We start from the raw sequence: 15388 nt of genomic DNA on the forward strand, positions 1-15388 counted from the left end.
CACCAAGAACGGAGAGTTCATATACTTATTACTTGTACCTTGACCAGCATATCACACCAATTGGATTATAAATACCAACAAAAAGTACTATGTAATTTACCTTTCATTCTTCCAGGGCACGAGCTTTTCCATGATACCAAAGTCTGGTTGTTATAAAGCTATCAACAATGTACAGAAACTTGTTTAAACTGCTTGAAACCAAAACAAATGACAGTTTATATCTTTAGGGTGCTTTCAACATAACAATTAGCACCAATTCTTGCCTGACAGCCTAGGAAGTAGTAAAAGCTTCTGACCTTAAAATAGGACAGTGGACAGATATGGGTTAACATTCGGAATTACCATATTACCATATACCATTCCGTGGTATTTTACTGATATCCTGACTCGACTCTATTGAGATTGGCGGGATTATAATAATAATAATAATAATAATAATAATAATAATAATAATAATAATAATAATAATATATTTAATGTGTGAAAGAGATGGTTACAAGATTATTTTTTTTTAGTATTCATGTTATTAAGAGAGTTATGTATATAAGAAACAGAGTCCTTTTTTTTTTTTTTTTTTTTTTTGCTATTTGCTTTACGTCGCACCGACACAGATAGGTCTTATGGCGACTATGGGACAGGAAAGGGCTATGAGTGGGAAGGAAGCGGCCGTGGCCTTATTTAAGGTACAGCCCCAGCATTTGCCTGGTGTGAAAACGGAAAACCATCTTCAGGGCTGCCGACAGTGGGGTTCGAACCTACTATCTCCCGAATACTGGATATTGGCCGCACTTAAGCGACTGCAGCTATCGAGCTCGGTGAAACAGAGTCCTGAAAATATGTAAACAACGTAATGAGTGAATAAATACTACTACTACTACTACTACTACTACTACTCTATCTACACAGAGTAGTATATTCTCACTGTCACTGGGAATTCACGGAAATCATGGCTCTTATAGCTGTGATTGGACAACTTCTCTAAAAGAACACAATGTTGAATTTAAAGTCCCTATGTTTTACTGACCTTTTGGGAAAGCAATACAAGCGTCATAAACGGCAAAGAAGAAACGTTGCAGGAGCTGAGTGTGGTCAGTTCAGTTTCAATGTCTCGTGGTTGAGAAATCTTTGCTTTAATTACAGTAGTCCTCGTTTAAAAAGTAACAGACTACCCGCACATCTCTCAATGGAAGTGGGTTGCCTAGCTCTCGTGTATTGCATTGCTGATACCCTTCAGCTCAACGTGAATGAGAGAAAAAACCTCGCACACCCTTGTTAATTAAACCTTGCCTGCACATTCTTATCAGAATAAAGCCAGATGTATTTCCTTAGATGAAGTTTGGTCAATTACAGTAAAAAGTCGTCTACAAAAAATCATCAACTTTCTTTATTTGTTTCTGAACTTTATAATGGCATGACCAAACACCTACACACACAAACATTCTTAAAAATAATTTCATTTTCATTCGTAAAAGTCAGCTAAATCAGATATGAGAGTGTATTTCATATCTCTTTCTTTGTATGTATTAATGTATTTCTCCCTTTAATTAGTGGTCTGGAAGATTTTCTTTAATGTCATATAAACAGTGATAAGGGTATTTTTTGAAGACAGACATCTGTCTGTCTGTTAGGTCATCAGCCCAGAGGCTGGTTGGATCCTCGAATAGCACCACCAAAGGTTATGCAGTTGTAAGGAAACTGCAAAAACCAATGGCAGCACCAAAATGAGGCGTACTAGGCAAGACGAGGAGTGCGGTAGTTTGCCATTGCTTTCCTCACTGGGTCAGAAAGTGCTATTACAGCACGACTGACCCTATGAGCAGCACCTTTCATAACACGTGGATGCACTAGTCGTACTCTGAATGTCATTACTCAGCACCACCCACACCCCAGCAACTTCCGTATTGTCACAGCCATGGATGAGACTGGGACTTCGGTGAAAGCTACACTTTACTTTGGCCGGTGCCAAGAGATGGATACAAAAGTACTGTATCCATCAAGAAATGGCAGCAGGCAAGAAGACAGACATACATGATTCCCATTATGCGATTCCCTATACTGAACTTTTTCTTTAACCATTTTATAACCTCCTCTGTTCCAGTAGAATTACCCGCAAATACCTCTCTCTCCCATATTATGCTTCCTTCTATTCACATCTATTATATGTTGATATCATCAGTGGTCTTCTGACACAGTTTTTTCTGTAGTAAGAATAGCACTCGGGGCAGTTTATTACAAAGATGTCGTATATGAGTACAAGAGTTAAATTTTAATATAATCGTTAACATTTCACTGAGTGTTGCTATTGTCATCCAATGCTGAATTTTTTAGAATAAAGTATATTTCTTCTGTTTTATCTCTATTTAAGAAACGTTTATTCTCCTACAACCACTACAGAGATGTCTTAAACATTACCTTGCTTTTATAATGTACTTTTTGTCACTTCCTATTATTGTTACTAAAGTAATGTCGTCATTATAAATATGATTTTCCTAGCAATTTCAATGAAAGATCGTTAATGTATAACATATGCAAGAAAAAGAAATGGTCCGGCGACTTACCCTTGAACTACACTGGTGGTGATGTTAAGTAATCCTGATCTTTAGTTTTCGAGAACTACCACCTGTCTCGTGTGTGTAACTAATGATACTTTAATACCCTTAATTTCATAGTATTTTATCTTAGAAATGAATATTTCATGAGAAACAGTCACGAATGCTTTGTTGAGATCTAGAACTGGGGTAGTAGGTGTCATATGAGACTCAAAGTTTTCACTTATTTCCGTGACAACAGATTCTATCGCTTATAGTTGAGTGCCCTGATTTTATTCCAAATTGTGAGGAATTCAATAGGTTACTAATTTTTTAAAATAGTTTGGAAGTAGTATTTTCATATAGGCCTACGTATTCAGTATTCAATCACTACAGATAATATTGGTACAAGTGATGGAGGCCGATAAGTACTTGGCCATTTTGTCTTCTTTCTTGTATACTGAACAAGTAGTTGTAATTTTCGGACAATCTGGAAATGTAAATACCGTATTAATGAGATAAGTCAAAGTCAAACTTATTGAATGACAAATTTAAGATAAAATTAGAGAGACCAGAGTAGTCTTCTATCATGGAGTTAGAGTTTTTTAAACTATTGTATTTTGAAAATTCCCCTAGGTGTAACTACGGTACATGAGATGTAAAATGTATTTAATTTGTTCCTGTTATTTCATAATTAATAATCATACAAAGAAATCATTCAGGATATTTTTATTTCGGTGTATTTACCAAGACGTGGCAGTCGAGATCATCAATTTATAAAGAGAATTCGTGGCTCCTCAGCCTTGAGAACGGTTGTAGAAAATGCTCGTGTTCAGGCTGAAGAAATGTGCACTTCGACTGTCATTTTTGTAAATTACTTACTTACGACTCAACACAAGGCACAACTGTCTGGCACAGAGTTGCAGTGCATTAAAATCTTCAGTGACACTTAGGTGTATAATTATGAAACAGCAGAACTACCTCGAGTGCTCAGAATTGGAGCGAACCTGCTAAGAGCAGACTGGCGTATCAAGAATGTATTGATAATGATGTTTGTTGTTTAAAAGGGCCTAACAGCTAGGTCATCGGCCCCTAAAAATGTATTAAGATGACATGTACAAATGGAATGAATTAAGAGATCTACTACTGGACTGCAACTTATAAACGACTTGAATATTTTATTATTATTATTATTATTATTATTATTATTATTATTATTATTATTATTATTATTATTATTATTATTATTATTATTATTATTATTAGAGGAAAGAAACGGGAAACTACCTCACTCCTCATTTCCCTAGTGTGCCTCTTCAGTGACGCCTAGGCTATCTGTGACAGCTGTTGGCAGAACTGTGGAGGATCAAACCAGCCTTCAGGTTGCATACCCAACATACACATTATTATTGTTATTTTACAATAACATTTTTCAATTTATTTAAATTAGATACTTTCAAGCTGAAAGCTAAATTCAGGTTGCATACCCAACATACACATTATTATTGTTATTTTACAATAACATTTTTCAATTTATTTAAATTAGATACTTTCAAGCTGAAAGCTAATTGTCCAAATTACTATGAGTGTCGAAATAAAAAGTTGTCGTGTTTGCAAAACCCGTTTTGTGAAATATTTCAATTTAGAACTTTATTTGGTAAATTTCTGTCATCTGCTTCTTAACCCTGTAAGGGCTAGGTTTAAAACATCTGGAGTTGTCCCATCTACTGAGAGATTTTTCACGTTTTGGGAAACTCATTTCTGTATGCCTAAACATCTTGTAATACATTTGGTCATGTCTTTATTTTAAATAAGGAACCAAATTAGATTTCCAGTGTCACTGTCCGAAATTTCACTACTGGTTGGTGACATTCTCTAACATACTGTTGCCATTTTTCATCGACGTCTGACTCGGCATTTATAATAACACAAAATATTTCATCTTCATTCAGCGAACGACTTGTCTCCGCCATTGTTGTTTACAAGGTACGATACTTGAGAAATCAGTCATAGATACAGCCATAGATATACAAAAATGTTGTTCAGTCTGTATCGATTTTAATATCAACTCGGGACATAAATCAAATGTCAGATGTCACCAGATATATTGTAGGAAGGAGCGTACATGGATATGTATAGCAATTGAGACAGAATTCTCCGAAATGTACCAGTACGTTCATATGGCATACGTTACATGCGGTAGCGAACATACCGATATATGAGTGGTAATTAAAAGGTTCATGATGTATATACTGCGGGTCAGTAATTCTCCGGCAAAAATTCACAGGCAAGCAACTCATTGTTGAAAACATCCTAGGGATATGAGCTAAGAGTTTTAGGTAAATAAAATATAATAAAGTATGAGAATATATTATTTATTCCTAAAAATTACAATCCGTTTCTTAATCATCGTTATCCGGTCGATTAGATTAGCAGGTTGCCTTTTTCTCCCACTACGAGCGCTAGTGTGAGTCAATGCAGAGGTTCACTTTCAAGCCCTTATAACTACACTCTGTGTGGACATTAAAACATATTAAGAAACGCCTGGGGGGTACTGAACCAAGGAACACATTAAAGAAACAATTATGTAAATAAGTTATTTGCCTAGGATTTGATTCAAAATGGAAGCGAGTAAAGAAACAAACGATTTTACCGACACTTTTTCCGGAAATGCATTTAGGCCGGAAGAGATTTTTGACATTTGTTTTTTAGTTCGTTAGACCCATCCAAGACTCACAATTTGAAACCTTTCCGGGACCTTTAGCCCTTCAACTTTCGGCACAATTGAAGAAATTACTTAATTTTACGTTTTTCGTAGTATTGGGAATGCCTACTATGTCTGGTAAGAAATGTTTTTAATATTAGCATCTGACGAAATAATGCTTTATGCTATGACAACGCAAAACCGTATATAGTAGAGTGTGTACAGTGGCGACTGGAGCATCCTCCATATTCGCGCGACATTTCCCGGCGTCACTTCGACGTGGTACCAAAAGTGAAGGAACCACTCTGGGACACGAGAGGATATTGAAAATGTCATGCGATAACAGATGATTAACTACGCTTTTGGAGACTTCCTCCTGTGAGTATCTTCAGGACGTGTACTGTATGTGTGCTGTAATGATACTGTAACATAAAAGGTAAATGTTATTCCACCCATCATAATAAACGTTGGTAATTCAAATGCCATATCATTTTTTTATAGTATTTAATCTCCAAAACTATAGGCCTATTTTTAATTTTAAAATCATTGAAAAACATTGTTCGAAAATAAAGCTTTGAATCTCAATGAACTCCCATAAAGCAGAAGGCCCACATTATCGCACTGCAGTCAGGCAAAAGCTTTCGAACAGGAAGAAAATGGGCAATCCCACCAATTAATATCACTGATTGATTGAAATCCTCAATAAGTATTTTAAGAAACCAGCTTCGGCGACTTTCTTTAGTAGACTTATTTATTTCTCCATAACACAACATTAGTTGGTATTAAGTATACTTTGTGTTTTAGGCAACCTCTAAATCGAGTAAGTTTTACTGTGTAATAAATAAATAAATAAATAAATAAATAAATAAATAATAATAATAATAATAATAATAATAATAATAATAATAATAAATGCTATTTGCTTCACGTCCCACTAATTACTTTTATGGTTTTATGGTTTTCGATGACGCCGATGTACCGGAATTTAGTCCCACAGGAGTTCTTTTACCTGCAAGTAAATCTACCGACACGAGTCTGACATATTTGAGCACCTTCAAATACCACCGGACTGAGCCAGGATCAAACCTGCCAAGTTTAGGTCAGAAGGCCAGCGCCTCTACCGTCTGAACTACTCAGTCCGGCACTCTTGACTGTATAAAACAGAGCCTTAAGCATTTTTAAGCAAAGATTTAACCTGAAGACATATGTCCGGGTGAACCATTCTCGATAAATATCAGGCGTTACGAAACCATGGTAAAACTCTTACCGTCGTATTGTCATTAACCTGTTGTAACATTGCTAATCCTTGGTTTCAAAACCGCCGTTTCTTGACGTTCGTTTTTCTCGCTATTCCCCTCGGAAGTAATTCAAAGTAGTATTCAGTAGGCAGTGATGAGTTTGATAGTCATTTGTCTTTAATTTATCCAGAGGGCAGTGGTATTTATCCATTTCCCAGTTGTTTAAGTTTTGTCTGGAATCGTCAGCTGTCTTTTTTATTTCTAGGACGAATATTATTTAAATTATTTTACACTTGTATAAAAAGTTATTCATTTTTCTTCTTGTCAACATCACTGTAGTCATGTTTATAATATTTTACATTACAGCCCTTTATTCCTAAGATGAATATTATTTTTGTTTCGTTAGGTTAATTTAGTTTTTTGTGTGTTTTGAAATGTTAATGTTGTAGACTGTATACTGTGTTATTGTTATTAGTTGTGATACTTTTATTTATGTAGTTAAACTTTCTTCTTATGGCAATGTAGAATGTCTAGAAAGTAGTTCAGTTTTTCAGTAAAAAATGGATTAGATGAAGATTAGTTTAGAACATATTTAAGTTAGTCTAGGTAATATTAAGTAATAATTATTTGTAAGTTCTCTGTGCATCACAAAGAATGCGGCTGTAATTGGGATGAAAATCCTGTAGCAAGCAATAAATTAATTTAAATAAGTTAGGTTATTAGTATCAGCCGATATGGAAAAGGAAGGGCGAACGACAACGCCAAATTTTAGTGCATTTGAAACTGAAATGCTCACTGATTTAGTTACTTGGGAACTCGAAATGGACCCCACTCTCTGTTCATCATCCTCAAGATGTAGATATACGATATGTGGTGCCAAATCCATTTTAACTATAAGATCACGGCACTTTGGATGCACGTAATATAGAACTTATTCGGGAGGTTATGTAGCGTACGTAGGACTTAAAGCCTCGGTTAACTGCTTAACCGCTCACTCACGACCGGTTGGTTATCTTTTAACCGCGGGAAAACGTCACAGATTTCAAAACCGGGCTTGATGCAACAGCAATTCAACTTAGCCATGGTAAGCTATCCACTTTAGCACGGTTAAGTCGTAACCGAGGTTGACGCACCCGGGCATTTCTTTAAAAATCATATGAAAATTTTGAAGGAATACAAATGTGAAATCTTTAAGTTCCTAAAGGCATGAAATCTGAAGATAGTCATATGCGAATATTCAGAATGGATTAATTCGTCAACATTTTGCTTGTAACTCGTTACTAAATTATAAACGTAAGCAAATGAAATACTACTAAAATGAAGCATAGCTGCAAAGATCTGAGAAATGGAACTACTGACGTGAAAGCGTAAGGCTGCGCAAAAAGGAAATGACTGGGTTTTTTTTCATAACATCCCATCACCCTCACATTATGTTCAGTCTTCACCATATTTATAGTTCATTATCAGTTACCTCACTAGTTCATATAAATGTAAAAGAACAGCTGCCAGATTGCAAGGAAAGTACGAATGAATTTATTCATCACAAAAACTATGTCTCGTGTCGATATCTGTGCAGAAATTTGGTTCACCTAAAATCGGTAATAGGCTATACATGGTTTAAGACATTCAAAATATGCTGTAGCGCGTACAAATAACTTCCTGAACTGCAATGTGGTAAATGTCAAACCATTTCAAGGAGGTTCATTCTCCGGGCTTCCCCAATCCGTACTAAACAACGGCAAGAAAATTGTTCGTAAAGAAATTCTGGGACATTATTTGGCATCATAGTTCTCAAATTCGTCCTTCCTTGAACTAATTCTTAAACATATTATTCATGAAAGTTTCGACTCTCCACGAATATCTACCTGAACTCGGAGCTATATTTTGTTATAAGCCAGTCACAAATGTTCTATATGATGAATCATATGTTCAGTAACAATTAAGATGACCATGAAATATCTCATCTCCGTCTTACTTGAAACTGTGAATTTCAAATTACCTGAAGAAAAAGTTATTATAAACTCTATAATCAGATATTTTTCTCATCAGGAAGTAAGTTTGTTTGTTTGTTTGTTCAATATTACTTTAATTATCGGTCTCGCATCGAAAGAGGAAATCAGAAGGTAATAAATCTCCGTGGTATAACTTTAATACAGTAATAATCCATTTATTAATAAACTCTGATGACTCCGATGCATTATGATCACCGCCGGGCTTCAGCCTGAAAAAGAAAAGAATTGCTCACATTACAAAATTAATTTGAAAGTCATATGTTAAGCATAATCAATTCTTATGTAAAATTATTAATACAGGATGAATCAGTTTGTTTTAGTAAGGTTTGGTGATTTCAATATGTACAGTAACTAGCCACATTGATAGCAGGGCAGCCATATTTGGTTGTTTTCGGGACCAACCTTAAATGATTCCTAGTTTACTCGAAGTAAATGCCCTTAGCAGCGTAGAAAGCTTTCTCTCATCTTTACAGCGATAGGTGCCGGATCCATATCGCCTGTGAAGTTCGTCATTTGTGACATGATCATGAAGGGTTACTTTCTTTTATTTCATAATATCGTAAGCCATTTCTTTTCAGTTTTTATTCAGTTAATTTATAAGTATGATTTTTCAATCGGTCGAAAATAATTCGGGATTAATAACATTAGGAAATACCTGAATATGAAAATATTTAATAACATTTTTAAAATATATAATGAAATGTTTCGTTCTTGAAAGAAAATCATATTCTCTCAAATCACACTTTTAATAATAATAATAATAATAATAATAATAATAATAATAATAATAATAATAAGAATAATAATAAGAATAATAATAATATACCGAGCTCGATAGCTGCAGTCGCTTAAGTGCGGCCAGTATCCAGTATTCGGTAGATAGTAGGTTCGAACCCCATTATCGGCAGCCCTGAAAATGGTTTTCCGTGGTTTCCCATTTTCACACCAGGCAAATGCTGGGGTTGTACCTTAATTAAGGCCACGGCCGCTTCCTTCCCACTCCTAGCTCTTTCCTATCGCATCGTCGCCATAAGACCTATCTGTGTCGGTGCGACGTAAAGCAACTAGCAAAATAATAATAATAATAATAATAATAATAATAATAATAATAATAATAATAACAATAGAAATATTACGACTCCATCCACAGACCATCATTATTAAACATTTTAAGACATTTCGGACTTCACCCAAAGCTAATCAAATTGATAGAACTCACTCTAACTAATACAATTTCTAAAATTAAGTTCAGAGGAGAACTTTCTGAACCATTCTTGGTAACAACTGGTTTAGGACAGGGTGACGGATTGTCATCTCTTCTTTTTAACTGTGCACTAGAGTACGTTATGAAGGAATGGTACAAGAATAACTCAAAAAATATAAAAATAAGAACCCAGAAGGATAACATTCATTTCAACTGTCTATGATTTTCGGATGATCTAGCTCTTCTGGCCAATGATATGGAGGAAAACAAAACATTAAATAAAATATTCACAGGAAATAGCTCAAAGTATTGGTTTGAAAATTTCATTTGAAAAGAACAAACTAAGCTAACTCAAATTCCGCTTGCAAAAAAAAAAAAAAAAAAAAAAAGCTGGGAGACCAAGAAATAAAAATTGTAGAAAAATGTAAATATTTAGGTGAAATAATCGCATATAACCTGAACGAGAAACCAGCATGGCAAAATATAATACATAAACCGGTTGCAGCACAACATGTTACCAAGAATACATATAATAAAAAGTCTCTCTCAATAGCAACCTAGTTGAAACACTACAAAACAGTCACCGAGCCACAAATTACATACGCATGTGAAACATTATACAAAACAACAAACACAGTTGCAATAGATAGAGTACTCAAGTTAGAAAGGAGAATAGTGAGAACCTCATTAAATAAAAATTATCAAGTCAACGGAGTCTGGAGACTAGCTTCCAATAAAACAGTGTATAAAGAAATAGAGCCTGTGACTAAGCACAATGAAAAAGAAACGAATATCATACGGTCACTAGAAAATAGAATCAGCAGAAAAATAGCAAAATTACGGAATAGTAAGGGTAAGAATAATATTAGCTGGATCACAGAACTGAAAGAAGGCATGAGAGAGCACGTATTACAATAGAAGATTTAAAATACAAAACAAATACACTGAAGATAATGAAAGATAAATACACTAGACTACAGACGAAAATTAACAAGCAGAGATAGGAAGAGTGATTCCAGAAGCAGAACGAAAATTACGTTCAGAAAGGATGAAACAGTATTGGGCTGACAAAAAGAAGAAAAACCTCCATAAACCTGACTAAAGTAGTCCTATTTTAGCTAAAAAATTCAAAATAACAATAATACGGAGACATCAGGCGAGTTGCAAAATTTAATTACCTGGGTGAGATCATCATGAAAAATGGACTGGACAAGGAAGCACTCAGGGAACGAATACGCACACTTGAAATAGCCTACCAAACGTCACGCATGATCTGCAGCAAAAAATGCTTTCCCAAAATACGTCACTACGAAACGGTTCTGAAGCCAGTAGTGATGTATGCATCCGTAACCCTATCCCTAAATGCCAATAAAGGACTCCTCGAAGAACTGGAGAAAAAGGAGCACAGAATAATATGGAGAATTATGGGATCCAGCTACAAGAATGGTATCCACCAAAAAAGAGTCCTCTTGAGGAAATTACATAACAAAATAGAAAAAATTAGAGACACGACCCGCAAAAGATGGGCACGATTTTACGGTCGTCTCAAACGAATGGACGGGAACAGGTAGACCAAACAGATCGTTCATCTGTTTGATTCAAAGCCTAAAACCACGATACCTTGGTTTAGAGACCTTCAAGTGCTACAGATCAAACCGGAAAACGCCTTTGACAGAGGCTTTTTCCGAAAGAAGATAGTGACGAACGGGCTAAACCGAGACGAACAACCGGAAAGAAGACACGGTGTGCCTTGGACAGAGGAACTCAAGCAGAAAGAATGAGGGAATTCTGGACTCTAAAGAAAGCAAGGTTCACTACCAAATGTAACAAAACTTAACGTAGTCCCCAATAGCCCCTGCGAATTATTAAATAATAATAATAATAATAATAATAATAATAATAATAATAATAATAATAATAATAATAATAATAATAATAATAATTGTACCAGGAGGCACACCTCTACGCCGCACATTTAAATGTTGCGCCTAATAGAACTCCTCTACTGGATAAACACTGAACTTGGAACTAGACAAACTTAAACTTTTACTCAGAAGATGTCACTACCTTAATTTTGTGATGGTGAAGTTTCCAGTACTGTGGGTATTTCAACTTGGTTTTGTTTTCCGTTCGTCAAGAAATTTGGACACTCTCTCATAGATGTCACTATAAAAAAACATTGATCATGCACCCTGGTGCGAAGTGAAGGAACTTCTTTGGAGAAATTTTGTATTCATAAGTTTTTACACTGACTGACAGAGCAAATGCAACACCAAGAAGGAGTGGTCAGAACTTTATGCCAATTGCAGGGTAGACTGACGTCACTGAGGTATGCTCATGATGTGAAATGCGCCGCTGTGCTGCGCACGTAGCGAACGATAAATGGGACACGGCGTTGGCGAATGGCCCACTTCGTACCGTGATTTCTCAGCCGATAGTCATTGTAGAACGTGTTGTCGTGTGCCACAGGACACGTGTATAGCTAAGAATGCCAGGCCGCCGTCAACGGAGGCATTTCCAGCAGACAGACGACTTTACGAGGGGTATGGTGATCGGGCTGAGAAGGGCAGGTTGGTCGCTTCGTCAAATCGCAGCCGATACCCATAGGGATGTGTCCACGGTGCAGCGCCTGTGGCGAAGATGGTTGGCGCAGGGACATGTGGCACGTGCGAGGGGTCCAGGCGCACCCGAGTGACGTCAGCACGCGAGGATCGGCGCATCCGCCGCCAAGCGGTGGCAGCCCCGCACGCCACGTCAACCGCCATTCTTCAGCATGTGCAAGACACCCTGGCTGTTCCAATATCGACCAGAACAATTTCCCGTCGATTGGTTGAAGGAGGCCTGCACTCCCGGCGTCCGCTCAGAAGACTACCATTGACTCCACAGCATAGACGTGCACGCCTGGCATGGTGCCGGGCTAGAGCGACTTGGATGAGGGAATGGCGGAACGTCGTGTTCTCCGATGAGTCACGCTTCTGTTCTGTCAGTGATAGTCACCGCAGACGAGTGTGGCGTCGGCGTGGAGAAAGGTCAAATCCGGCAGTAACTGTGGAGCGCCCTACCGCTAGACAACGCGGCATCATGGTTTGGGGCGCTATTGCGTATGATTCCACGTCACCTCCAGTGCGTATTCAAGGCACGTTAAATGCCCACCGCTACGTGCAGCATGTGCTGCAGCCGGTGGCACTCCCGTACCTTCAGGGGCTGCCCAATGCTCTGTTTCAGCAGGATAATGCCCGCCCACACACTGCTCGCATCTCCTAACAGGCTCTACGAGGTGTACAGATGTTTCCGTGGCCAGAGTACTCTCCGGATCTCTCACCAATCGAACACGTGTGGGATCTCATTGGACGCCGTTTGCAAACTCTGCCCCAGCCTCGTACGGACGACCAACTGTGGCAAATGGTTGACAGAGAATGGAGAACCATCCCTCAGGACACCATCCGCACTCTTATTGACTCTGTACCTCGACGTGTTTCTGCGTGCATCGCCGCTCGCGGTGGTCCTACATCCTACTGAGTCGATGCCGTGCGCATTGTGTAACCTGCATATCGGTTTGAAATAAACATCAATTATTCGTCCGTGCCGTCTCTGTTTTTTCCCCAACTTTCATCCCTTTCGAACCACTCCTCCTTGGTGTTGCATTGTCACTGTCAGTCAGTGTACTTACTAAATTTCGTTCATTCATTCTTGGGTTGGCAGTATTGATCTTTCCTTTCCGCCAGTTTTGAATTCAGCCAATCCCTAATTTCTGTAATTAATTTTCAGCCTATCACAGGCTTCTTCTTCGATTTTGTGTGGAACTTTTTCATCTACCAATAAAATTGAGAGGGTGTGGCTTAATTATTCATGAAAGGTCTTGAACTTTCCCCGAGGGTTTATAAACTGCGGATTTTCACGTCTCTTGGCCATTTGATCAACATCTAACTGAGTGTGTGTATGTAAAGCAGGAGACGGGTGGTGCCTCTTTCATCAGGCAGCTGTTCTTCAGCAAGGTAATGACGTTTAACATCTTTATTTCTTGCTAGCTCAGCAGTTTAACCCGCGGGAAAGGTCCGAAACTTTTACCGTGTAACCTACCTTACTAAAAAGGTTATATTCTGCCGGCTTTTGTAAAAACTTCATAATATCTGCAACTGTAATTCGGGGATAGAGAATGATTTAACCTCTCGAGCTCCCCTTCATGCTGGTTTGAGGTGACTACGTTCTGTAACTGGTTTTCTTCCTTTCTGTAATGTTTTAAATTATTCTTATACGAGTCACCTCCATAGTTTGGGAATAGCCCCTGTGTCATCGGCCTCGTGCCCGTTACGTTTTAAGAAGTCACATAGGAGTGCAAGTATTCGACTCCTTTCATTTTTTGTTCGGGTCATTTATTTAACTGTTATTTCTTTTACACGAAGGCCCTGTAGGTTGGATACGAGATACCCCTGCTTCATTTTTGTAAGTTGTGCCTTGTGGGCAAGTAATTGTAAGGTACTGATGTTGCCTTGAGTAGGCTTAGAAAACTGAGAGCACGTCTGCTCTTTTCAAGTGTTGAAAAAGTGCCTCTAGGAGGCTTAATATTGTAAATTAGGAAGCAAGTTCTCCAGGTATTAGGGGATATCTGCCCTTTTGTAAATGTATGCCCCTCTGTAAAGTTTGATCTGGAAAATCAAAAATTGTAAAACTAGGGGCTTGTAGCCCAAGTGTGTCAAGGACTTGAAATCTTGGATTTTTCTAAGTCTTGTTTTTTAAATTGCTATATCATTGTTATCTCACCAAGTGAGATTTTGTTACCTTGTTGCTTTTCGAAAATATAACCTTCCATTTCAGTTTAAATTCTTTCTTGACAAAGTAGTTAGACCCATTTCCACCGGCACCTTCTTTCACCTCTGCTGATCCACCAACCACGGTAACAATAATAATAATAATAATAATAATAATAATAATAATAATAATAATAATAATAATCGTGCCCAAGCAGCTAGGGTGTTCAGAACTGAGAAACGTAAATACGAAAAACCTCTCATTGAAAAGATAGAACAAAACTTTAGGAAGAATGAAAGCAGAGAGTACTACAGAGCCTTCGAACGCAAACTCACTGGCTATAAACCACCATCTCTATGCTTTGAGCGAAAGGACGGCGCACTGGCGACATCAAATGAAGAAAAATGCAGCATTCTGGCAGATTACTTCAAGAATTTACTTAATTGCTCTAAACCTCAAAGCGGCATTGAGACCAAGGAACCCTTACTCAGGTACCCAGATTCCAGACCACCCGACAGAGATGAAATCAAGCGCCACATTGCCCGTCTCAAACATAACAAAGCGCCGGGGGAAGACTCAGTAGTAGCAGAACTATGGAAATATGCCCCAGAGGAATCACTTGATATCTTGCAAAAGCAAATAGAAGAAATTTGGAACAAGGAGACCCTACCAGAAGATTGGAAAATAGCTTTGATCCATCCATTACACAAAAAAGGCAGCATGAAGAACATCAACAACTACAGAGGAATATCTTTGCTACCCGTGACTTACAAAATTCTATCACTTGCCATCCTGGAGCGTTCGGAAGCACAAGTCGAACATCAAATAGGTGAATACCAAGGAGGGTTCAGAAAAGGTCGCTCAACAGCTGAACAGATCCAAAATCTCAAAACGATAATCAGATATTGTACACTAAGGTCCAAGCAGTATGTGTCTGTCTTTGTGGACTTTAA

The 15388-nt window shown here is 37.6% G+C and overlaps 1 long non-coding RNA gene across 1 annotated transcript in view; it reads right to left on the reverse strand.

Annotated features, from left to right (window-relative positions):
* Positions 1-8561: 8561 nt before the first annotated feature.
* The window catches only part of LOC136875456 (uncharacterized), a 28329-nt gene continuing 21502 nt past the window's right edge, over positions 8562-15388 (reverse strand). Inside the window, exon 3 of the long non-coding RNA XR_010860438.1 lies at positions 8562-8691. This is a non-coding gene — a long non-coding RNA (uncharacterized lncRNA). The remainder of the gene's footprint in view (positions 8692-15388) is intronic.

The sequence above is a fragment of the Anabrus simplex genome, chromosome 6, assembly GCF_040414725.1.
Source record: "Anabrus simplex isolate iqAnaSimp1 chromosome 6, ASM4041472v1, whole genome shotgun sequence".
Classification (NCBI taxonomy): Eukaryota; Metazoa; Arthropoda; class Insecta; order Orthoptera; family Tettigoniidae; genus Anabrus; species Anabrus simplex.